Genomic DNA, 27876 nt, shown 5'->3' on the forward strand with positions numbered 1-27876 from the left:
GATGAAGGACTATTGGACTTGGGTATAGAGAAAGGGACTCGGAGAGTTGGCAAGCCAACTCAGCGAGTCTGGTCAACTGGCAGTTGACTTTGACTTGACTCGTGACTTGTTAAGGGTAAATGGACAATTTACCCTGAGGACGGTTAGCAGTATTTGACTAAGTGTTTGGTAGGAATTACAGCCGGAGGATTTCCGGAGCAGCAGCAGCAAACAGACCATTCCCACACAGATCAACAGCTACTACGAGGTGAGTTACCTTCTAGTAGCGGTGGGTCTAAGGCCACAATGCCGGCCCACCAGTAGGAGATGTATGATAGATGATTGTCTTTGTGATATCATCTAGGTTTTCTACTACCTGATATGTTATATGCTAGCATGATATGTTGTATGTGATAGTTGTAGAGTTCGGTTGTTAGGACCGAAGGGTAGTCAGACACCCCAGATACGTCTGATAGTATGTGATGATATGTTTGCATGCTGGCTTGATATGTTATATGTGATAGAGGTAGTAGGAGGGGACTAGTTCACGAGTACGGTTGCTAGGACCGAAGGGTAGTTCAGGCACCCCAGATATGTCTGATAATATGTTATGTTATGATATATGTGATAGTAGCAGTAGGGGGTGAAATAGTCCCCGAGGTTTGGTCGTCAGGACCGAAGGGTAGTCAGCACCCCAGAATGGCTTGACATGGGTAGTCAGCACCCCAGAATGGCTTGACGCGGGTAGGTCGGCACCCCAGAATGGCCGTACCGGGTAGGTCGGCCACCCCAGAAATGCTTGGCAATATGTATGATATGTGATTGTATGGTATGCGGTATGATGGGGGAACTCACTAAGCTTCGTGCTTACAGTTTTCAGTTTTGGTTTCAGGTAACTCTTCTTCGAAGGGGAAAGAGCTGGCGCGGTAGCGGCCCATCACACACATGCTCCGTATTCCGCATCATGAGATCTTCCTGAGGATTTGTACTCTGTCATTATTATGTTTTATGAAATGTTTTCCAGACATGCGATATCTTTATAAAATGTTATGATCAGTAAACGTTTTAATTCGAATGTTTTGCTAAATATATGTTTTCAAAAATGAAATTTTTGGCTCGTATTTTTGGGGTGTTACATGTACTATGAAGGTATGGGGAGGTTGCTTGTGTCATACACTAAGGCAAAGTCAACACTCCACCCATAAATCTTACCTATTAGATTTTATTCTTAGGCAAAGATTTTCCCCAAAATAAAACTAAAATATAAATTTTTGGGGTTTATTATGTTAAAATACGAGTTTTGGTGAAAATCCTGTGTTAAAATCTCGAAAAACGGTCTCAAAACGCTAAAAATATTGAAAGTCGCGCAAAAATTGCCAAATTCCGAAATTTTGGCCGAGGGTGTGGAGGTTCGGCTCCTTAAGAGCTTAGAACCGAAAGTAGAAGAGAGGGTCGAGAGTAGAAGAGAGAGCCGAGAGTAGAAAAGAGACTGAGAGGAGGGAAGGAAGGAACATAAAGTAGAAGAGGGAACCGAAGGTGCGAGGGGAAGGAGTCGAAGGCGAGGTTCGGCTGGGCTGTTAGAACCGAAAGCGAGGTTCGGTCTTCAGGCGGTTTCGAACTTCGGGGTTTTGGTCTTCAGAGTTTCGGTTCTCAGAGTATCGGTTCTCGGTTGTCTCTCGGTTCCAAGGTTTCGGTTTCGGCTGCTGAGGTTTCGGCCCTAGAGGCTTCGGCTCCTAAGAGGAGTTTTGGCTCAATAAAGTTGTTTTACTCATTTTTACCCCGTTTCAAGCCGTTTTTGACCCGGTTAAGGGTCGGGATGGCCCGGAAGATTATAAAAAGTTTAAGGAACTTTTGAGAGAGATTTGGGAGAGATTTCGCATACTTGGAGATATTTTTCATACAAGGAGCGATTTGGGAGAGATTTGACATTCTAGGAGAGATTTGGGAGAGATTTCACATTCTTGGAGAGATTTCTCATACAAAGAGAGATTTAGGAGACATTTCACATACGTATAGATATTTGGGAGAGATTTTACATACTTAGAGAGATTTGGGAGAGATTTCACATACTTATAGAGATTTGGGCGAAATTCTAAATAGAGAGAGATAGAGTGAAAGCGATTGAGAGAGGTTTCGTAAGTGACATTTGTGAGTGTTTGGCTCTGCAATGCAAGGTCCGTAAGCCCCGTTAAGCCATGTTTTAAGGTCCTACACACTCCCGATGAGTGTGCAATAGTGTTTTATCGCTTTGGTTTGATGTTTAGCATATTCACGGCTACGGAAATTTAAACATACGAATTTTCCAATATGATTTCTCATTAGAATAGCGAGTTGTACAGTAATTACCTAATGTAAGCCCTAGTACCCAAGGGTTAGTTGGGTTGACTGGTTTAACTTGTTGACTTTATTTAACTTTGACCTGACCAGAATTTGACGGTTGTCACAAATAAGGATTTTGAGCGATAGCAGTAAAAGACTAATTGGACTTAGTCAGAGTACTTACTTGGATAAGGTTCCAAATAGGTTCAACATGCAGAATTCGAAGAAAGGAGAGTTACCGATGCAAAGTAACGCTAGACCAAGTAAGACTCAATGCCCGAGTACAGAGGCTGAGATAGCTGAGATGAGTCGAGTACCATATGCTTCCATTGTAGGCTCGATCATGTATCCTATGACTTGTACTTGCCTTGATGTGGCCTTCGCATTGAGCATGGTCAGCAGATATAAGGGAAACCATGGCAAGGCTCACTGGACTGCGGTAAAAAACATTCTCAAGTACCTGCGGAGGACTAAGGACTGGGTCCTTACCCTCGGTGGGAGTTATGACTTGAGAATAGTAGGGTATAGTGATGCTAATAATTTCCGCTCTCAGTCAAGCTGGGTCTTTACGTTAAACGGAGGAGCAATTACTTGGAAAAGTTCCAAGCAGGAGACAGTGGTTGATTCAACTTGCAAATCTGAGTATGTAGCAGCAACCAAGGCAGCGAAGGAGACTATATGGCTAAAGAACTTCATTGGATACCTTGGAGTTCTACCAGATATAAAAGGAGCCTATGGAAATTTTCTGTGATAGTGAAAGTGCAGTTGCCTTGGCCAAGGAACCAAGGGATCATGGAAGATCCAGACACATCGACAGAAAATACCATTTCATCAGACATCGAATAGAAGAAGGACTCCTCGTGGGAAAGAGGGTATCATCAGATGAGAACCCAGCAGATCCCCTCACAAAGGGACTGGGTAGGGTTAAGCATCTCCAACATGCAAGGCACATAGGGCTGAAGGATGATATTAGTTTTAGTAGTTAGATAGCTTTGAAATTTGTAAAGTGTAATTGACATTTGATGATAAATAAAAGTTGTTGTTTATTTATAAGTATAAGTGTTGCTATCTTTTGTCAATCGTTTACTATCATTTCATTTTGCATGTTTTGACTTCCAGAATAATTATGTTATGGTATATCATATTATTCAAATTCTCCACAGTCGGTCATATATTGGTTACTGTAGGTCGCCGAACCCATGCGTCACCCCAACTCCCAACCCATAAGTAAGTCCAGCTTGTCACAAGTGCGGTGCAACATGACATCTCAAGAGATATTGTCCAACAGAGATGACTAACAAACGAGTCGACAACTAGATAGGAGTTGACGATAAGAAACCCTACCGCATCTTTTGGTATGTTCCACGATAAACTTAAGCATCGAACTATTACAAAAGTTTTTGTCAATTAAAAATATAATCCAAAAACTATTTTCTTGTTAGAGCCAATCCTATAAATCATGGGAAGCTAGGGATCCTCACTAATGGACCATGATGGTTCCCTATGAACGCTAGTATCATATGTAGTTAGGATTCCATAAACTAAGAGCGTGCGATCCCGCATCATTTTCCTGTCCCTGGTATGAATGTTGGTTGGGACAGAACTCCACGATCAATTACCTTTTTAAAACCCTAAGTATGTGTGGTTAGGTAACATCCATCTATAGTGGAAGGACCTACCAGAATTCAGATTACGAATTCCCTTGCCTTATAACAACACCCTCATGTCGCCAAGAACACCTAACAAGCAGAAATGAGATAGACCCAATGATAACAACGAAAATGAAACTAGCAACGATAAGGATACGAACAATGAAACACCTAACAAGCAGAAACGAGATAGACCCAATGGTAACAACGAAAATGAAACTAGCAACAATAAGGATACGAACATTGAAAGACCTAACAAGCAGAAACAAGATAGACCCAATGGTAACAACGAAAACGAAACTAGCAACGATAAGGATACGAACATTGAAACACCTAACAAGCAGAAACGAGATAGACCCAATGGTAACAATGAAAACAAGACTAGAAATGATAAAGATACGAACATTGAAACACCTAAAAAGCATAAGCGAGATAGACCCAATGGTACCAACGAAAATGAAACTAGCAACGATAAGGGTACGAACATTGAAACACCTAGCAAGCAGAAACAAGATAGACCAAATGGTAACAACGAAAACAAAACTAGTAACGATAGGAGCATGAACATAAAATACCCTGTCATTCCTAACAACCAATACTCCCTAAATCGATGTAACACCTGTTGTAACAAGGAGTCCAATGCCACCAATTGGCATGGCCAGACTGGATCCTCACCTTACAAACCTCGAGCTCTGCAATTAGACCGTCGACGAAATCCCTATCAACCATACGTCTAAGTTCTGGCATAAGAAATACCACACTCTTCCCTAGCCCCATCAAAGATTGAAAATCAAGGATCAAAGGGCATAAGAAGGAATCCATAAGGCTTCCAACATTCCTCCAGAGTGTAACAACCATAAATTTTACCCCAAATTTAAACTTTTCAATCATAAATAAAAACCACATAGCATTCTTTACAAAATGTTTTCAAATCATTTTCCATCAGAGTGTCCCAAAAATCATAACATAAGGATGAGGAGCGGTACAGTCGCGCCTTCGCCATTCCACGATCTCCTGAAGTACCTGAAACAATAAACTAAAAACTGTAAGCCTGAGGGCTTAGTAAGCTACCCACAAAACACCAATGCCATGCTGACAACACCACAACAGTAATAATCAGTTCAATCAATCATGCATGTTGGGACATCGGCCTGACTGGACCGCCCTACCGGGCCTACAGTTTTTCTGAATCCATCTCAAGCCTTCGGCATGACTGGTACGCCACGTGGGCCTACAGTCTCCCCGGACCACTCATAGGGTGTATTGGCCTACAGCACAAAGCAGGACCGCCTCAACCCAGCCACAAGTAAATAACCATGTGTGCATACTATCATATACAAACATATATAAACATCAAACATATCTGTCACATTTATCATCAACTATAGAATTCTCCTGTAACTAGAGTACCGACCTAGCAGGTCACTAACGCACCAATCCCTACGGATCATAAGAGCATAACATATTGTCTACCTCGATTTCGAACTAACAGATCATAACCACATGCGATGTACCATAACAATAACAACTAAAGGGTCGGCCTTGGTGCCGTAGACCCTATCGATACAGTGATGATAACTCACCTTGCAGATGTCGACACGAAGGGTAAACTCCAACTCTCGGATCACTTGACACGGGCTCCACCACCTACCATCATAGTACAATATTCTCATGAGTCATGAACCTCATAAGGTACCCCATAACCCACTAGTCAACCCCTGGTCAAATTCAAAGTTCTTAGTCAAAGTCAACAGTCCATGTTGACCTTAACTCACTGAGTACCCTTGGCTACTCGCCGAGTTCTCTAAAGTGCAATCCAACTCGCCGAGTCATCAGGGTGACTCGTCGAGTTCCTTTGATTCGCGTTCGAACTCTAAGGCCACCCGTCGAGTTCCCTCCTTTCAACTCGACGGATACACACTCATACTTATCCAAGAGAAAACTCATCCGACTCGCTGAGTTGTTCTTCAACTCGTCGAGTCTTACGGTGATCTTCATCAGACTCGCCGAGTTGTTCATCCAACTCGTTGAGTTTCCGGTCATATTCATATGACTCGTCGAGTCAACCTTGTGACTCGCTGAGTCCATTAATTCCTCTTTCTGTACATACTTGTTCTGAGCCATGCAACGGCTCCAAATCACAGATCCAAGCTTCTAGGGCATGCTTATCATGTAAAGTTGCAAACTTTACGTGCATGCATGTCCTTAAAGGCTCCAAATGTCTATTCTAAGGTCTTAATGGAACTTCATGCTCAAGAGGGACCTTAATCACAACCAAGACTGTGACTTTACGCTTCTCAAATCCAAGGAGGGTCCAAATCTGAAGTTACAACTTCAGATCTAGCCCATAGCTCATCATACCAACTTAAAAATCCATAAAAACCCTAGAACTCAACAAAAGGGAAAATGGGAAGTAGAAATGTCACTTTAATACCTCCAAAAGATGCTTGCTGAGGTAAATCCGACCTCCCACTCCTTCCTTGCTTCAATTTCCTTTGCACTCTTAGCTTTCTTCCTCCAAGGTCCTCTTTTCAAGCTTCAACACCACACCAAGGCACACACACACGAATTAGGGTTTAAGGAGGCTCTCAAAGATTGTAAAGGGGCCAAAGGAGGATAAGGATCCTTTAAATAGAGGTGCAAACCCCGGGCTTTAGGGTTTCCACTACCAGCTCCTACTCGCCGAGTCCCAACATGGACTCGTCGAGTAGGTCACTTAACCTGCGATCCCATCGCGCTGCTACTCGATGAGTAGGTCAACCAACTCGTCGAGTAGAGCTTAACCTAACAAATCTTATAAGAAATACCTGAGAATCGGGGCGTTACACAGAGATTCCTAAAATCTCTTAGAAAACCTGAACCATATGCTAAGTAGAGATAGAATCACCCCGAATCCTAGAACCATCCCAATAACCGAACACCCGATAGCACGTAGCACGGTCACAATAGCAAATAGTGTCTGATCATAAGATTGACATATTATGTAAAGGAAACATCAGACCCATTCCCTAACCACAAGAAGCACCTAGCTAACTCATAAGGGGAGAAAGACGAAACTATCATAGGCACCACTGACTACGAGTAAGCCAAACAAACCCATCCACTAGGATCGATACTCCTTACCCTGAATCGGAGATTTGCTCAACCACCAACAAAGGACTGGTAGAGGCCGACCTACCACTAGGTTGGAAAAACCCTAGGGAGAAAACTCCCAAGATAATCTAAGACTCATGAGGTCAACTACATCACTCAAACTCAACCTTGGTGACCATAGCGCCAACTCTTCAAGCCCAGAAAACTCTCCTTTTAGGACACCAAGATTCTGATTCCTAGAAGACCATTCCAAAAGCCTAGTAGAGAAAGTTCCGATAACCCATAGTATTCGATTAACCCAAGAGCTCAGCTTAGACCTCTTACATTCAATGTATTCAACACTCATAAGTTTCGGACCACCAAAGCTCTATAAATCCCACTTGACAAGAACGAAGTAAACAAGAATCCGCACCGCGAAGAGAAGCATGTGTAATAGACATTGGAAAGGATTGGGAGACCCACCTATCCCTAAATCACGCACTCGAAGCTTCGGTTAATGCTAGAAAAATCCCTAATCAAGTACTCCTATACCAACAACTGCCACCCGAGCATGGGAGTTGTATCCTTCGAGGCCCCGTGTGACCGAAAATGCAGATCATCCTCTATTTGGGCGTAGGTGAGAGACACCCAACCGACAAGAGGACAAACGCTCAATAGCACACTCCCTAGACCCAAGATTTATTTAAGAAACCACAAAATGAATAGTAAAAAACCGAAACACGACCCTAAAACATCGTAACACCGACAAAAAAGAGCTATAGCAAGTTAAAGCCTTAGAATCTCAAGTAAGGGATCAGGGTATTCTTAAAGATCTTCCCTCAGGGAAGGATGAATCGATTTGAAAGGAAAGGTAAACTAACTCCCTGATGCACCAGACCATTCGAGATCCTCGCACGGATCGATCTGGTAGCCTACAAACTCCAACTACCCTCCAAGCTTAGTAACGTACACCTTGTGTTCCATGTGTCGAACCTAGTAAGTATCGGTCAAACAAAACCCTCCCAGTCTCACTAGACAAGATTAAGTGAACTAGAACCTCCTAATAGTTGATCAGTCTATCGAAACAATTGATAGAAAGGTTAAGCACACAAAACAAAGCCACATCTCGATGATGAAGGTTCAAGGGAACACTATACGTGAGCCAGTGTTCACCTGGGAACACAAAGACCAAATAACTCAAAATTACTCTCACCAATTTCCGCTTTCATGACCCTATCTTTCGAAAGAATTTCGGGACGAAATTCCCTCTAACGGGGGGATGATGTCACAACTAGCCTTTTTGACAAAGGAAATTCTATCCTCAAGTAAGCAAGGACTATTGTGAGACTTGTGCTAGCATGCCTAAGTGTATAATATGAGTTCCTATGGAGCCATGAAGTGTAAGTATGAGAAATATCTTCAAGTATAGTGAATTTCCCCCCAAATCTCTCCAAGTATGAGAAATCTCTCCCAAATCTCTCCAAGTATGTGAATTCTCTTCCAAATCTCTCCAAGTATGTGAAATCTCTCCCAAATCTCTCCACGTATCTCAAATCTCCCTAAGTACCTTCCTCAGTCAAAAACAACTCAAAACCGGAGTTGAAAACCCGAAAGGACCCTTTTGGTCCGGAACCCTCTCTCTCCTGAACCCTCTTGGTCCGAAACCCTCTTAGTCCGGAACCCTCTTGCTCCTGAACCCTCTTGGTTCAGAACCCTCTTGCTCCTGAACCCTCTTGGTCCGGAACCCTCTTGCTCCTGAACCCTTATATTTATGTGTTAGAAGAAAGTAATATACACTCACCCAAAACATATACTTAATACATTCAAACAATACGTGTATTAATATCGTGTTTAAGAAAGAGACTATACACTCACACATATAAAAAAACAATATATAAACACATAACACGTATTTCATAGCAAATACTTAATATTTATGTGTTAGAAGAAAGTAACTACACACTCACTTGATTAGACGATGATCGGGTAGCGCTACAGCTTGTAGAAGTAGTATTTTTCGGTGAAACCGGGAGATCTTCACAAAAACCGGGCTTCTTGCGGGCAAAGCTTCGGCTCGGGAATTTCACTTCTCGGGATCTTCGGGGCTTCGGGACTTGATTTGGGGCTTGGGAATGATATCGGGGCTTCGGGGTATTTCTTGCACAAAAATTGAGGCAAAACGGGAGAGAGAAGAGAAAATGAGCAAAGGAATCGGCTGCCCTCGCATCCCTTTTATAGGGGCTGAATCACTCGCTACGTTGGGCGTAGTTCCCCAGTTACGCTAGACGTAACCTGGATAAGGTCGCTGACTCCCCCCTCCCCCTCTTCGGATAATATCGAAATTTATAATTAAATTTAATATTTTAATTATCTAATAAACTTCAAAAATTCATATATTCATCATACGAACTCTGTTTTCAATGTTCTTTATATCCACGCGTAGGTGAGACTATGCTCTATAACTTTCATTTAGACTCCGTTGGCTAATTTTGAATTTATTTTTATTATTTATTTTTAGTAGGCCGGGATAAGAAAATTTTGTTATAAATTCATAACTTCTTCATCCGACGTCCGTTTTCGTCTGTCTTTTTACCGTTTGACTACTATCGACGAGATATTTGATTCTCGTTTAGATTGTTTCGGCTAAAAACCGCTCGATCTAAAATCGAGTATTCAGGCTACATACTGCTAAGCTAAAACTTCGAAAAATAATAACTTCTACATACGAAGTCAGAATTTGGCGTTCTTTTTATGCATGCTCACGGTTTAACGAACTCTACGAATTTCGTTTAGATCGCTAAGGCTAAATATCTCTCTAACGTAAATTCACTATTTACGTCATTCAGCATCGTATCGGTTCTGTAGCGAAACTTCGACAGGTCATAACTTCTTTGTTATAACTCGGATTTCAGCGTTCTTTATATGTATGAAATCCTTGTAACATATACTACAACTTAGTTAAGATTATTCCTTCAAAATAATCTTCCATCAAAAAGTCATTTTTGATGCTTATTGTCCTTAAATTGACTAGCCATAATCTACGGGCGTTACAACAAAACTCATCCATACTTCAAATCTAGCACCTATTTGATCAAAGGGATGTTGGAGATCCATAAAGTTGGCAACTTTATGGATTCCAACCACTATATCATCAAATCCAAGAAGGAAAGTTCATAAAACCTATATCTAAGCTTATAAACCTATAAATGTAAGATCTTGAAAACTCACTAAGAACTAGAAGGAGTGAAAATGAATGATGGAAAGGCTTGAGTGTTGAGGTGATGGCTAAATGCTCTTCTTCTTCTTCTTCTTCTTCTTCTCTTTTGGTAGAAATTACCACAAATGAGTTCAAAAATCAACTATGGAGTGTTAAGGCTAAAAAACGAAGCGTTGAAAGGGGATGGAGGCTGAGAGTGAGCTAACCCTAACCCTTACTTCCCTTTAAATACGAACACAAGCCTCAAAATTAGGGTTTTCCTCTCATATCGTCTTCACGTTGTGAGCCATATATGCTCACGTTGTGAGCCCAAAGATGATGTGCGTTTTTAAACATACCCCTCACGACATCGCAAGCATAACTCACGTCATGAGCCAGGTGAGACTTCCACATTGAACTTAATGCAATGATTACGAGTGTTACATTATGCTAAAAGAGATATATTAATTATCAAAGGATAACTAATGGGTAACTATAGAAGATAATTGTAAAAGATTCGAATATTGATTTAATCGGATACTCATTTGATTGAATATTTATTTCATCTTAAAAACCTATAAACAATGGTTAAAACTTCGAGACGAGCACCACCAAAATCCTAGAAGAATTACGACATACCCTTCTTCTCTCCTTAGAAGAATTTTGATAGATGTAAAAATAAAAATACAAAAAATGAGTTTTATTTCTTTTGATTTTTTTTCTCAAAAAGGTTTCATAATATGAAAATTTTTGCTGTCAAATATAAAAATATAAAAAAACAGTGATTAGTATATTTAATCTTTTAATTACATTTGTTGTTATGTATTCTTCCACATCAATCGAATATACTAACTCGTAAAATTGTAACATAAAAATCTGTATTTCGGGCTAAATTGTGAAAAATAAAACCAAGAATGTTTGGAGGGATAAAAAAAATTAAAAACTTGAGTGGCTTTATTGAAAAGATAAAAAAAACCCTCCAAATGCGAAGAAAAAGAAATCCCACAACTCAGATTTAGTTTCCCCAAAATACGCCCACCGTCTAGCCTCTAAGGGTGTGTTTGAGATTGCTTTTTTAAGTTAAAAGTCTTTTTGTAAAATTGATTTTTTCTAAAGATTTTTTTTAAAAGTAAGTATTTAAAATGTGTTTGGGTGGATTTTAAAAATTTTTAAGAGATAAAAATAAAAAATTACAAAAAAATAGGATTGTATGACTTTAAAAAGGATTTCTTTTTGGTCATAGCTAAAAATTGATTAAAAACAAACTTTTTTATTTTTGGACTTTTCAACTTTTTTTTTAACTCCAAAAAATTGTTTTAAAATGACTAAACTGCAAAATTGGTCCCTGTGGTTAGCGAAAAAGTATGGATGGAGTCCAAAAAGTTTTCAACTTGCACCAATGGTCCAACATAAAATAATTCTTGTGGTTTTGGTCCCTAAAAGAGTTGAAAAGACTATTTTGCCCTTTTAATTTCTTTTTCGTATTTTTAATATTTATTTTAATATAAAAAAAGTAAAAAGAAAATAACTCATTCCGTCCCCCACCAACCGTTACCCTTCTTTCTCTCTCTCTCTCTCTCTAATCTTCCACCATATTTTTCCTTCAATCTCAAACCACTATTACAGTAGTAATACCAGATCCTCCACCACCAACACCGACCCACAGCTTCCATCATCGATAAACAAAAAAAAAATCAAGAACCTACAACATTTATTTGATCTATTCTTTTCTTCATGTAAACACTTACCCACACACAAACTCTCACACATGCTCTCCCTCTAATAACCTTTTTTTGTCTTCTCACCTCGATCCACCCATAAATACTTTTAACTAGATGAAATTGCCACGTTGTAGTAGCAGTTCCGGATTAATAATAAATGAAGATGGAGGGTTATACATATGCATACACCAGATAAGGGAGGCGGGGGGGTTTTAGATCTGCATCATTTGCTACTACTCTTGCTTTTATTCTTAAAAACATTCTCAATGGCAGTGAGAATAATTTCTCAGCTCTTCTAGAAATCTCCCCATTTTCACATAAAACATATCAAAATAATAAACAAACATACAATTAGGTTTGATTTTCTTACTTCTTCCTTGGTTTTAATATCGATTTCACAACTATGTCTTGTGTGAAAGCTTAGGTTCTTGAGAATCAGAAAAAATCGAGAGGTACAATGACCCTCTAAGAGATAGATATGGATTGAAATTAAGAGGAATGATAATTGGACGCAGGCTAGTAGATTAGAGACAACTCATTCTTTCTCTTTGACTTTCTTTCAGTCTCCCTTCTTCTCCTATTGAGCAACACTGGATCATTATCTCACTATCCTATATCATCCACTAAATAATCCATGCAATTGGGGAATTTTAGGCAAACGAGTCTAACTCGTTTGCTTTGGGAGAAATATTTGGATATGGGTCTTCTTCGAAATCATTGCCATCATCTTTTAAATTTGGAGATGATAGGAAATAGCAAGAGTTTTGAGCAGACTAGAAAGAATTTGGTGGGTGGGTTTGATTATGAAAGAAGATGAAGGATTGAGTTATTGGTGTGTGAGTGTAAGTGTGTGTGTGTGTGTGTGAGAGAGAGAGAGAGAGAGAGAGAGAGAGAGAGCTAGTAGAGAGGGGGAATACCGGTGGAATGATTGGGTGAGTGGAGTAGGATTTTATTTTATTTTATTTCTAAATATTTAAATTAATAAAGAAAATTGAAAATACAAATGAAAAGGATAAAAGAGTCGTTTCAAGTTGTTCAAGGACCAAATCCACAAAAAGTTTATGTTTTTGGATCAGTGGTACAAGTTGTAAACTTTTTGGACTTCATCCACACTTTTTTGCTAACCATGGACCAAAATTGCAGTTTAGTCTTTTAAAAGGTACCCAAACACCCCCTAAACCCTAGGTTTGCATGGTTTTTCTTTTTTTGTCGTTTCTTAAGATGGTTTCGGAAGATGATATGCACGATGCGAGCGATGTTGATATCTGTGAAGAGGATCATAATAACGGCGATGCGTTGTACGGCGGTGGTGATGAAGTTGGGTGTGAGTTTTTTGATTTCGATTCTGATGATTCGGACGAAGTATTAGTTAGCCAACAAAAGGTGAATCCGATGTTGCTGTTTATATTTGTTTCCTCTCGTTTATTCATCCAATAGGATGCAAATTTCACATCAAGTTTGTGGGTTTGCTCGTCTTTTGTTTTAACTATTCTAAGTTATAGGTGGTTTTGTTAGCCAACGCTTTGATTATAAGTTGGCTCGAAGATGTCGCTGGTTGGTGCTTATTTGCTATCAGTGTTTATGATCCATCTGTCCTGATCAGATTTTATTTTTCTTTTTTACATTTCAGATACATTATACCATCTTGAAGAAAGATGATATACGTCCACGTCTTCAGCTTTATCAATTTCAAGAGATTCTGCATCTATTCATTTGCGATCTACTGACGGGTGAGGCCTTCATGTTTTTGTTTTTGGAATTCTGTGAATAATTACTCGTTTATGTAAAGTCTTCAAGTTCTTGCTTTTTAATTTCTGTTAAACAATAACCTGTTCTTTATCAAGAATTTGTATATTTGCTATTCAATAAGTTGCTATGTGAATGTGACCCTGCAGGAATTTCAGCGGTGTTCATGAAGGGTGGTTTTTTAATGAAGATGAAGTCTGTAAGGCTGTTGGTGTGTTGGAATATACCAATACCAAGGCAGCAGAAGGTGAAGAGGTAATTTAGGGTAAACTGGTAAATAAGTTAATGTTCTCGCTTTCATGTTGTATACTTGCTTTCTTATCTTTATGTATCTTTTGAAGCTGCTTTGTGGGATCTGCTTTGAATCATATCCACTTGATAATACTATCACTGTCGCTGCTTGTGGTCATGAATTTTGTAACATATGCTGGACAGGTTTGTATTTTCCTTATTTTGATATGTTTATAAATTGGATAATAAAGATTTCATGTTATAATTAGTTTTTGTATTGATTGTGGTAGCTTACATTTGCAAATCTATTAATGATGCTCCTCGATGTTTGACTTTGAGATGTCCCACTCCATCTTGTGTTGCTGCTGTTGGTGTGGACATGGATAACATGTTGACTTCAGATGAAGATAAGAATAAGTATCATGGTTACCTTCTTGGATATTGCACTGTTGGCAATAGAAGGGTATGCAATTTATCTCAATGGTTTCAAATTCAAGATTTTGATTATATTTTTATTCATTAACATGATAGACAAAGTGGTGCCCTGCACCCGGGTGTGATTATGCTATTGAGTTTGAACATGGAAGTGGAGGCTATGATGTAACTTGCTCTTGCTTGTACAGATTTTGTTGGAATGTGAGTACTATGAATCTTTATGTAAGCTTTAGAAAAGGTTAGTTTATGTTTATACTTTATGAATGATAAAAGTTTTTTGTTGCTGTTGTCGTAGTGTACAGGAGAAGCTCATCACCCTGTGGACTATGAAACTATGTCTAAGTGGATAACGAAAGAGTCTAAAAATATGAAATTGTAAATGTCAACACTGCCCTTTTGTTATTGATGAATCTTATTCATTTGTGTATATTATACTTTTATTGATTGATGATTCTGATAAGTTGATAAAAATGTACACATGTAGGCTTTGCGTTGGTCAATGGTCAGATCATACTGGTGGCTTATATACTTGCAGACGTTATGAATCGGCAAAGCAAGAGATAGCAGTAGTAAAACTAATCATATTAATCTCCTCTGACTCTTTTCAATAAAACATGCATCTCTGTTTTTCATTCTTGGAATGTTTCAATCCTTAATCTTGTCCATTTGCAGTATGATGAATCTGAAGGTAGGAGAGAGATGGATTTAGAGCGATATACTCACTATTATAAACGTTAGGCTACACAAGAATCGGTATGCAAGAACATTGGTATAATTGTAATTCACGTTATGTATCTGATACATGATACTTTATTATTATTATTATTATTTTCCACTATGACAGTTGAGGCAAAAAGCAGTTGTGGATTTGCAGCAGGTGCAAACAATTGATGTGAGTTAAAAAAAATTATGATGCTTTTTTGGTAATATGATATTAGAAAAGCAAGGCCTTTTTTTTCTTATTAAAAGCTATACTAGTGAAGTGTAATGTCTATTAAATTTCAGCTTGCAAGACTTAGTAAGAAGGTGTGCCAACCTGAGGCAATGTTGAAGTTCATTGTAGAAGCTTGGTTGCAGGTATAGGCTGACGACGTGATGTTTATTTTATTTAAAATGATATAAATATAATATAATATAATATAATTATATATGGTTAGGTAGTTGAATGTAGGCGAGTGTTGAAATGCACCTATGTCTACGGGTATTATTTAGAAGTAGCAAAAAGACAGCTTTTTGAGTATGTACAAGGTAAAGTATGTTTCTTTTTGAACTGAACTTAATAAACGGACCCACCCTCTAAAATGACCATGTTACCCTCCCATGATGGCATTGGTAGGTGAAGCAGAGGTTGGGTTAGAAAGGCTTCATCAGTATGCCGAAAAGGAGTTCCATACTTTTCTAGAAGCAGCGGATGTCTCTCGAGATGACTTTGATAATTTCAGATGGAAGTTGGTTGGTTTTACTAGGTAATTGTTTATTGATTTAAGCACCTCTCGGTTATCAATATTTTCGGTGGTGTTATTTTTAAATTAAAAACTAGGCAAGTATGGGGTGGTTAGCTCTTTGCTTGCATTGGATTTTTTTTGGTTAGTTGTAAAATAAGGCCGCGGCCCATTTATGCTTTAGGCTTCTCCTCTCATTATTACCAGAAATCACAAAAAAGTATTTCATCTTGCTTTATATATTTTTATTTTTATCCTTGAAGGACTCCTGGTGTTATCCGGTTCTCTAATACTATCTATTAGTGGTTTTTCATAATAAAGTGAAAAAACAACCATCAAATATCTTGTTGAAAATTTGCTAAAAATATGTCAGAGTGACACGCACGCACTTCGAGAACTTGGTGAGCGCGCTAGAAGATGGGCTGTTTGACGTGGACACACATGGAACAACAAGCAAGGGAAAGGGAAAGGGGCCGATCCATGGAGGGTTAAGCCGGACTGATGCTTTGACGCAGTGGTCATTTCTATGTACCCAAAGATGAATTAGGATTTATGTTGCAGTAGAGGGCGGATGTGTTGATTGGGTTTTGCTGGTCAAAGACAGATGTCCATTGATTTTGATGACGATGGTGTTTTTGGATTATGTGGATGATTTGATTTTATTTGGACAAAATTGCAAAAAAAGTCTTGTGGTATGTATGTTTTTTTGAGGTTTTAGTTCAAACCACAATTTTTTTGGATTGATGATCCTTTTGAAATAATTTCGTTGCATTTTTGGTCCACCGATAAACTAAAATGACTATAATACCTCTGGGGTATTTATTTTTCATTTTTCTTTCAATTTTTTAATTTATTAGTTATTTTAATAATTAAAAAAAGATCTCTCTTTTCTTTCAATTTTTTAATTTATTAGTTATTTTAATAATTAAAAAAAGATCTCTCTCTCTCTCTCTCTCTCTCTCTCTCTCTCTCTCTCTCTCTCTCTCTCTCTCTCTCTCTCTCTCTCTCTCTCTCTCTCTCTCTCTCTCTCTCTCTCTCTCCCCAACCAAATCACCTGGCAGCCCTAAAACATTAATTATGTTAATAAACAAAAAATGATGAATGACCATATCGAATCAGTTAAAAATGCTTAGATCCCACCTAACCAATTTATCTCCTTTAAGTTAATTGCATTTAACCCTCTTGTTGATTCCCTTCCATTGAAAATGCTCTTCCACCAGACAATAACCCATCAGTCTTCCTCGTTACTCACTGTCACCAGAGTTGCCGCCGATAACCTCGCCAACATGTGAAAGCTTCACTGATAACCTCGCCTGTCGATCTCGAAAATAGGAGTGAGAAACAGACATTGTCGGCAACCTCCGTCAGTGACCTATGTTGCGTTTGTATTTGATTTCTCCTGTGGATATCACAGTGACCTCCACGAGTGACCTCTACTATCGCCTAAATTGAGTATGTACACATTCTTTCCATGAATAAGGCCAACAAGAACACAAGATCCGACTGAAACTATATCGGGCTGATCCTCCATTTCTTGTTCAACCATATACAAGAAATCATTTTCCGCTTGATTGAGCGCACGTTGTAAGCTTTCAAGAACTTGATTTTTAGGTCAGCGGCGGATTACCCCCATGTCACCATCTCCAAGAAGGTAATCGTCAATTCCATTTGTAAATTCGTTAGAGTCATCGATGTTTAATGAATTTAGGTTAAACCGAATCGTTTCATAAAACGTACCCGCTAAAAAATCGGCTGCTTCCCGTCCATTAAACCCATCGTAAATCACGCAGAAAAGCTAACTGTTCTCCTCCAAGCAAACCGCATGAACCCTATCTTCTCCGGTAGCACCTCCAGCGACTTGCACTTCAATCGCGTTAAGAAATTTTTTGCTTCTCGAAGGTAAACTCAAGGGTTTTGATAGAAACGGATTGAAATCGAGATTTTCTGGGGTTGATGGACTACAACTCAAATTAGACATGCTGCTTTGGAAAGAAGACGATAGTAAATCTAATTTTGAGAAAGATGGAGAAGAGGGTATTCTTCGAAATGATTTGGGGGAATCGATTGATGGGGGAATTTCTTAACTGATTAATTTGTTGGAGATATTTGTGTTTGCTAATGTAGCATTCACGCTAATGGCTGCTCCTGAGAAGCAAGTGAAAGAATTGTTGTTTCTTACGAGCTTTTTCCGGTGGGAATGTCGTATCCATCGATGATGTTGCATTGTTATCCATTGGTGGGGATCGTGTATGTTTCTAGAGAGAGAGAGAGAGAGAGAGAGAGAGAGAGAGAGAGAGAGAGAGAGGGGGGGAGGGATGTGGGGTCAATTTAATTTTTATTTTTTTTTCATTTAAATTAAATAGAAAAAACATAAAAAAATATCATAAGGGTATTATAGTCATTTTAGTTTACCGAGTGACCAAAAACATAACGAAACTACCTCAAAATGACCTCTAATCCAAAAAAATCATGGTTTGGACTAAAACCTTAAAAAAATACATACCACAAGGATTATTTTTGCAATTTTGTCTTTTATTTGTGGTATGTAATGTTGTTTGTGGAGTCGATACTCAAACTTATGTTTTTGTGTATAATGATCAATGTTAAAATCGGACCAGACTATCAATACATAACCCGGAACTCGGATCCAGGAACCCGGATCCAATCCATCTTTCTTTTATGTACATTATTCACATGTCTTTTATATTTAAAATTCTAGATAAGAATAGATTTAGTCTTCCACATTTGTTGTAACTGATCCATTGTATTCGGATCTCTCCTTGTATATGTACCGATTCTATTCATTGTGAAATACAAGTTCAATTCACATTTATAAGTTCAATTCACATTTTTATGTAGATTACATTATAGTCACTGGTCCAAACTCCTCCCATGTTTCATCTTTCATCGCTTCCCTTGCTAAACGCTTTTCTCTCAAAGATTTAGGAACTATTTCTTACTTCCTAGGAATTGAAGTTGTACATCATTCTCATGGACTTTTTCTTTCTCAATCCAAATACATCCTTGATCTTTTTCACAAAGCCAATATGACTGATTGTAAGGCATCAACCACACCGATGTCAAGCTCTTTACCTCTTACTATTGATGATGGCAAACCTATTTCAAATGTTACAGATTACAGGTCACATGTTGGAGCACTTCAATATTTGTCACTTACAAGACCAGACATTGCTTTTGCTGTCAACAAACTATCACAGTTCATGCATCGCCTAACAGACTTACACTGGACAGCTCTCAAAAGATTACTGCGATACCTACATGGCACAATGAATCATGGTCTCCTTATACACCGCAAGTCTCCCTTACATCTCCATGCCTTCACTGATGCTGATTGGGCAGGTGACAAACAAACGTACCGTAGCACTTCAGGTTACATCGTGTACCTTGGTTCTAATCCAATCGCTTGGAGCTCTAAACACCAACCAACTTTAGCCCGTTCTTCCACTGAAGCTGAATTCAGGGCTTTAGCATCCACAACTACTGAAATACAATGGTTGATATCCTTATTATCTGAACTTGGTTACAAATCCATTACTACACCAACCATTTTTTGTGACAATCTCAGTGCCACACACTACTCAGCTAATCCAGTTTTCCATTCCCGCATGAAGCATCTAGCACTAGATTTTCATTTTGGCAGGGAAAAAGTACAAGTCGGTTCTATTCGTGTCACTCACATAAATGGCGATGATCAACTAGCTGATGCACTTACCAAACCTCTCCTTTGTCACAGATTTAATACTCTTATCTCCAAGATTGGTCTCCTCTCACGATCGTCCATCTTGCGGGAGTCTTTCATTACATAACCCGGAACTCGGATCCAGGAACCCGGATCTAATCCATCTTTCTTTTATGTACATTATTCACATGTCTTTTATATTTAAAATTCTAGATAACAATAGATTTAGTCTTCCACATTTGTTGTAACTGATCCATTGTATTCAGATCTCTCATTGTATATGTACCGATTCTATTCATTGTGAAATACAAGTTCAATTCACATTTATACAGACATCAAACCAGTTTTAGCTGTTCGATGATTCAACTGATCTGAACGGTCCCAAAAACCAGTATATATATATATATATATATATATATATATATATATATATATATATATATATATATATAGGTTTAGGTTTAGGTTCATTTGAGACCATTCTAATTTTGTGAGACCGTGAGACCAAATCTAAAAATAATTTTAAAATGCAAAATAAATGGAAAAATCCAAAAATTCTTTTTTTAAATATTATTTTCGGAACTTGAATTAACTAAAAAAAATATAAAAATATATAAAAAAAATAAATAAATAAAATTCCGTTTTTTTTTAAAAATACGTGAAATATTCTAAATAGAATATTACACTGACATATTCTAAAAAATAATTTTAAAATGCAAAATAAATGGAAAAATTTAAAAATTCTTTTTTTAAATATTATTTTCGGAACTTGAATTAACTAAAAAAAAATCTTTTTTTTTTTGAAAAATACGTGAAATATTCTAAATAGAATATTACACTGTACATATTCTAAAAATAATTTTAAAATGCAGAATAAATGGAAAAATCAAAAAATTCATTTTTTAAATATTATTTTCGGAACATGAATTAACTAAAAAAAATAAAAAAATGCATCTCACGGTCTCACAAAATATAAGTGGTCTCAAATGAACCTAACCCTATATATATATATATATATATATATATATATATATATATATATATATATATATATATATATATATATATATATATATATATATATATATATAATCATGTTAGGTATTGTTGAACGTATCTCACAACAAAAGTGTTAGGAATTAAGTTCAAAGGAAATGTGGATGGTTTAATTAATATTAAAATGAATTGACATAAAAATTAAAAAGAGATGAAAAGTTATATCAGCATAAAAGATAGTTGTTTATTAAAACTAACTGAAAAATATAAATTAGCATAAAAAGTCATTTAGAAAATATATGTATATAATTAATTAAACGAATATTTTGAAATTTTGAAAAAAAAAATATTTGAAAAATTAGTCTAAATAGCTTTTTGAAAAAGTTAATTTTAAGCTATTTTTTTACTTATCAAACATGACAACGTAAAACATCTTGAAACTAAACCAACTGTGACACGCCAAACATAACCTTAGATCCTGCCATGGTGATACAAAGCTCCGTTAACTATTTGATTTTGAAAGTGGATTAGTTAAGAGCATCGTTAAACGTTAATAATTCCCGTTTTTTCTAGAATTTTCTTTTAGTTAATGAGCTTCATATAGAAAATTATTTAAAAACGGTTTTAAGAGCAAGGTAATGTAGTAATGAAATGGATCATTATATTTCATTGTCATATTTGGTTAGATCGAGAGAGTAAAGGAAATGAAGCAATCAAAAGATATCAACGAATAAAATACTAAAAAACAAACACAATTTATTAATAAAGAAATATAAAAATAAGCTATATATATACAATGTTGTAGAAACATCCCAACTAATATGCCATTAATCTACGACATTGTATAATAATATTCGTGTTTTTTTGCTAAACAATAGTTGGGATGTTTTTTTATGACGATATTTAGCTACGTTATGTAAAGGCGGCTTTTCATTCTGAAAAAGGTAAGATAAAAACTAAGAAAAAATACATCTTATAAACATTTTTTTCTAAGAATCCTCAAGATCAATACTTCAAAAATAAATAGTTACTATAACTTAAAAATATACTGATTAAATTCAAAAAATACTCGCATGTCTATATATATTTTCATTATGTATATTAGTGTTTATGTTTGATTTTCTTTCAATAAATGTTATGATTAATAAGTTAAGTTGTGTGTATGTGCCCCATTCAACCTCATTAGTCGTGACTCTCATGAGACCGTAAAAAATATAAATGAAATTTACAAAAAGAAGAAAATATTGGTGAAGCTTATTTGAAAATTTAGTTAATACAGGATATAACAATTGCATTTGCATCACAAATGAACTTGCAAAGAAAACCCTAAAATTTAAAACCATATTCCAATTTCTTTAATGATAGTTTGATCAGGAAAGATGACCCGGGTAAAGGAAACTATTCTTTTCAATCAGTTGTTGATGAACAAAATGGGTATCAATTCAAATTTTTTTGTTGACATGCCTCTCTTCCGAAGCCCTGACACCAATATAAAATAGCACATGCCTCTCTTCCGAAGCCCTGATACCAACAAAAAATAGCACGAAATTGAATAATAAGTATTACATCATTTTTTTAATAGTTACTTATATTTTATATCCATGATAAAAAATTATATTTTTATTAAGTGAATATTTTTGTCTTTAAAATAAAAAAGGAAGAAATGAAACGCATTGCTTTTGTCCTCCTCTAGGAATGGGGAAATCAATATAATATGAAAATTGATGGGAGATTTTGGTGTGTAAAAAGTTCTTGTATCATGAAAGAAATGAAATTATCAAAGAAATTTGAATAAATAGAAATCATAATCTGAAAGGCATTTAGGCAAATAGATTTTTCGTTTTCATTCATAATTTTTATAATTTTTTTTATAAAGATGTTTTAGTCTAATACTGAATACCTTTCCCCCACTCCTATCAAATATCACTAAACATGAAATTTATTGAATTCCATTCATTTGGAAGACAAAAAACCAAAGGAATGGATTCCTAAAATTCTATTCCATAAAGAATTCATGAACCAAATGCTCCCAAACAACATATTGGTAATACCAATTTTTGTTATTTTTGCTTTAGTTCCCATGTTTTTTTTGTTGCAGTTATTGATGTAGAAGATGTTGGCACTCCTCTCCAAACAGGTTTTTTGTTCAACTCTAGAAGGTTATTATTATTATTTATGTTATTTGGTTTTAAGTAAAATTTTAAGTTTTAAGTAAAATTTTAAGCGTAATACATCTTATCTTTCCATTTTCAATGTAGAGAGAATGCAACAAGACCCTGAAAAATATAATTTTGCTTCTCTGCTTCTAAACTTTATAGGGATAAAAATAAAAAAGATGATAATCACCTCTGCTTCTAAACTCTATAGGGATAAAAATAAAAAAGATGATAATCACCTCACCCTGGATGTAGAATTGTAAAAATGTGAAATTAGAAATTTATAATGAGAGTGTTATCGGTAAGACCCTGGAAGCTCTTGTTGGAGAATTATGTTCTCTCGCAGAGAAGCAGTTAACTTCTTTTTTAAGTCATCTATCTCGTGCTCTATATCAGTTGTCCCAATTGGATATCAATATTCTATCAGTTGGATACTTGGGTCTGTCAAAATAACTTACATTAAAAAATATGAGTTTTATTCAAAAATGTGGTTTGATAAGGAAAGTATAGCTATTATCTTGTCGATAGATTTAACAAACCCAATTAACAAAACAACCATATCATACATATCTATATCTATATCTATATCTATATCATACATACTTATAAAGCTAGCATTTTTTCTTGAATCTCATGCATTTGAAACCCCCCCCCCCCCCTTTTTTTTTTCCTTTCACCACATTCATTTGAAACTCCCATGACTTTTCAATTTCTTTATTATAATAATTATAATTTGGTAATTATGTTAAATACATATCAAATCTAAAGTGTATTCATATATAAACTAAATTTCAATATTAAAATAATATCTTTAATTCTACTTATAAAATTATGTTATTTAACTTTTAACATATTATACTTGATTTATTAGTTTTGATATATTGTTGGATGTAAACCATTATCATTTTAAAGGTATAATTTTTGAACAATTTTATAAAATACTTAAATTATTAATTAAAATATAACATTATAGGCTCAACTTAAATATAAATTTTATTTAAATTAAACAGCCCAAAGATTATTTTATAAATAGTTAAAAGTGATAAATTGTAGTGTCTTTCTAATAATATTATAAGTTGGTTAATAAGGCTAAATAAATATCAAACCTAAAGTGTAATCATAAATAGACTACATTTCAATTTTAAAATAATATCTTTACTTCTATATATAAAGTTATGTCTTTAAATTTTAACATATTATACTTAATTTATTAGATTTAAAATGTTGTTGCATGTAAATCATTATCAGTTTAAAGCTACAATTTCTGAACAGTTTGGACAAAATACTTAAATTGTTAATTTAAATATAACATTACAGTGTCAACTTAAATATAAATTTCAGTTCCACTCAAAAAACCAAATAATATTTTGTAAATAGTTAAAAGTGATAAATTATAGTGATAAATGCAAAAAACTAAATTGTAATATCAGTTTAACTAAAATACTTCCTAAATATATTTATATAATCATTAAAAATTTTCAAATAAGTAGCTTAAATTAACTTATAATAACAATAGTTAAAAATAACTCTATATAAATGATTATATTGTTACCTTTAAAATCAAAAAATAATGTTTGATGTTTTAAATAATTATAATAATAGAAATTAAAACATTAAACAAATATATTTTAAAAAATTAGTTAAAAATAACAACTATAAATAATATTAAACCATATATAATATTTAGTGTTATTGATGTGTAACTCGCGAGTAGAAGTCATTCAAACGATTGAGATTATGACATTGTAATAGATTTATATATTATCATATAATTCAAAATAGTCAATATATTATATCAAATTAATATACGAATTATTATATCAAATTTAACAACAATGTTAGTGTTATATTTTAAAAAATATATATTTGTAAAGATCTAAACTATATAGGTGTTTCTGCGCATTACAATGTCAACTCAAATATAAATTTCAGTTCCATTTAAAAAAATCTAAAAAATATTTTGTAAATAGTTAAAAGTGATAAATTGTAGTGATAAAAGTAAAAACTAAATTGTAATTTCAATTTAACTAAAATATTTCTTAAATATATTTTTATAATCGTTAAAAGTTTCCAAATAAGTAGCTTAAAATAACTTACAATAACAATAGTTAAAAACAACTCTATATAAATGATTATATTGTTAGCTATAAAATAAAAAAAAAAAAAACAATGTTTGATGTTTTAAATAATTATAATGATAGAAATTAAAACATTAAGCAAATAAATTTTAAAAAATTAATTAACAATAAAAACAACTATAAACAACATCAAATCATATATTATATTTAATTTTGTTTATGTGTAACTTGCGGGTAGAAGTCATTCAAACGATTGAGATTATGAAGTTATAATAAATGTATATATTATCATATAATTCAAAATAATCAATATATTATATCAATTTAGTATATACAAATTATTATATCAAATTTAACAACAACGTTATTGTTATATTCAAAAAAATTATATATTTGTAAAGACTTCAACTATATAGGTGTTTTTGCGCAACGTGCGAGCATTCGCCTAGTATACTTATAAAGGAAACATTTTTCCTTTCACCACATTCATTTGAAACTCCCATTTATTTTATTTTTCACCACATTCATTTGAAACTCCAATGACTTTTCAATTTCTTTCTAATAATGATTATAAGTTGGTTAATAAGATTAAATAAATATCAAAGCTAAAGTGTTATTATATATAAACTAAATTTCAATATTAAAAGAATATCTTTACTTCTATTTATCAAGTTATGTTTTTTAACTTTCAAAAAATTATACTTAATTTATTAGTTTTAAATATATTGTTGGATGTAAACTATTATCATTTTAAAGCTACAACTTTTGAACAATTTTTGTAAAATACTTACGTTATAAATTTAAATAGAACATTACAGAATCAACTAAAATATATATTTTAGTTTAACTTGAATAACCCAAATAATATTTTTAAATAGTTAAAAGTTATAAATTATATTTTCTTTCTAATAATGATTAAAAGTTGATTAATAAAGTTAAGTAAATATCAAACTTAAAGTATAATCATAAATAAACTAAATTTCAATATTAAAATAATATCATCACTTCTACTTATAAAGTTTTGTTTTTAACTTTTAACACATTATACTTAATTTATTAGATATAAAATGTTGTTGTAATGTAAACGATTATCAGTTTAAAGCTACAATTTTTGAACAGTTCAGACAAAATACTTAAATTATTAATTTAAATATAACATTACGTGTCACCTTAAATATAAATTTCAGTTTCACTTAAAAAACCCAATGAATATTTTGTGAGTGATTAAAAGTGATAAATTGTAATGCTAAATGCAAAAACTAAAATTTAATCTCAATTTAACTAAAATATTTCCTAAAGATTTTTATATAATCGTTAAAAGTTTGCAAATAAGTAGTTTAAAATAACTTATAATAACAATAGTTATAAATAACTCTATATAAATTATTATATTGTTACCTTTAAAATTAAAACAATTTTTGATATTTTAATTAATTATAATGATAGAAATTAAAACGTTAAGCAAATAAATTTTAAAAAAATAATTAATAATAACAACAACTATAAATAACATTAAACCATATATTATATTTAATTTTATTCATGAGTAACTCACAGGTAGATGTCATTCAAAAGGTTGAGATTATGCAATAATAATAGATGTATATATTATCATATAAGTCAAAATAATCAATATATTATATCAATTTAATGTAGGAATTATTATATCAAATTTAACAACAACATTATTGTTATATTTAAAAAAACATATATTTGTAAAGATCTTAACTATATAGGTGTTCTTACGCAACGCGCGGACATTCTCCTAGTTCATAGATAATACAAATACAGCGGGTTACCAAATATGTGAGCAATGAACAACTAAACAAGGGAAACTTCAAAATCCATTGTAGAAACTGAAGTAACAAAGAGAAAATGACAAGAACCTACGAATCATTTCCTATAGAATGAACCAGGCATTCCACATACAGTTGGTTGGTGTACATGATGATATCCTAATAACTGGTTCAACATGTGAAACATCAAACACAAATTGCATAATTTAGGTTTCTTAATTAGATAATTTCCACAAAACCATAATCCAAGGCTAAATTTGGATTATATAACTGAAATAAAAGCTAATAAAGGGCTTGGCGATAGAACTCCTTTAATAAGAGCGATAATCATCCGGGGAGTGCATTATACTTTACTAAGTATGTTGCATTGCATACACCTTCAAGAGACTATTAAAATCATAATCAATTGACCCAAATAATCTAAACTAGTAATCAATTTCAAGAGACAAAATTAGGGCTTAACCAAGGATTAGAGTTTTATAGATTGGAATGAGTCTCGGTCCTTTGACATTCTTATAATGTAATTAAATTAAAAAGGAAGTTGGTCGTTCAAAACCAAACGACCGGAGAAGAACTCTCGAAATGGTTTCTTCAAACAACGCCCGACTATACCTAGTTAACTCGGGAAACTGTCGATTGGAGGAGGCAATGGAGAGATAGAGATGGTGTCAGACATTCTTACCTACTCCAATCTTCTAACCATAGAGAAATTGCAATTGTGAAATAAAAATAGAAAATGAGACATCAGTTGCCCGAACGTAGGGTGGATGATGTAGCGTTGTAGAAGAATGATTCTCTTTTCGTTACCATCTGAAAATTGGTAGAGAAGAAAATGCTATCAAGAAATCATCTATCAAGTAATTGATTCAAAAACAACAATACATTTGAAGTATATAAACGTGAAGGCAGACGGTAACTCTCTTGTCTGACCCAGGTGTAATACGCGTGCCTTCAAGAGAAGTTGGAGGGGGTGACTTATCTATAATGAAGGAGAGGTGGAGGTAAAAGAGGGTGTAAGAGTAGGTAGAAAGTTTGGGAGAAACACCACCGACAAGAAGGAAAACCCACTACCAAGTCTTTTACCTCATCGTGAGGTCACGCTGACCGGAAGAAAGGAGGCAAGAACCTTTCATCAGCGCCAAATGACATCGTTTCTGGAATCCTAGTGTCACGGAAGGCTAATGCAAGACTGAGGGGGAGTTTAAACAAGAAATCAGATAGCTTACGTCCAGACGACGGAGGCGTGAGGAGTGGTCGGTGGGGAATCGACGTAGGTAGCTTAATTTTGCAGGAGAAGGTTTAGCACACACACATATATATATATATATACACACACACACACACACACACACACACATAC

General features: G+C 34.6%; 2 pseudogenes; one reads left to right on the forward strand and one right to left on the reverse strand.

Moving 5' to 3' along the window:
• Positions 1-13157: 13157 nt before the first annotated feature.
• LOC145007524 (putative E3 ubiquitin-protein ligase ARI7) lies at positions 13158-16332 on the forward strand (annotated as a pseudogene).
• A 536-nt stretch (positions 16333-16868) lies between these two features.
• Positions 16869-18069, reverse strand: LOC145006244 (putative protein phosphatase 2C 40 pseudogene; annotated as a pseudogene).
• Between the last annotated feature and the right edge of the window lie 9807 nt (positions 18070-27876).

The sequence above is a fragment of the Lactuca saligna genome, chromosome 7 (assembly GCF_052625555.1).
Source record: "Lactuca saligna cultivar CGN05327 chromosome 7, ASM5262555v1, whole genome shotgun sequence".
NCBI classification, from domain to species: Eukaryota; Viridiplantae; Streptophyta; class Magnoliopsida; order Asterales; family Asteraceae; genus Lactuca; species Lactuca saligna.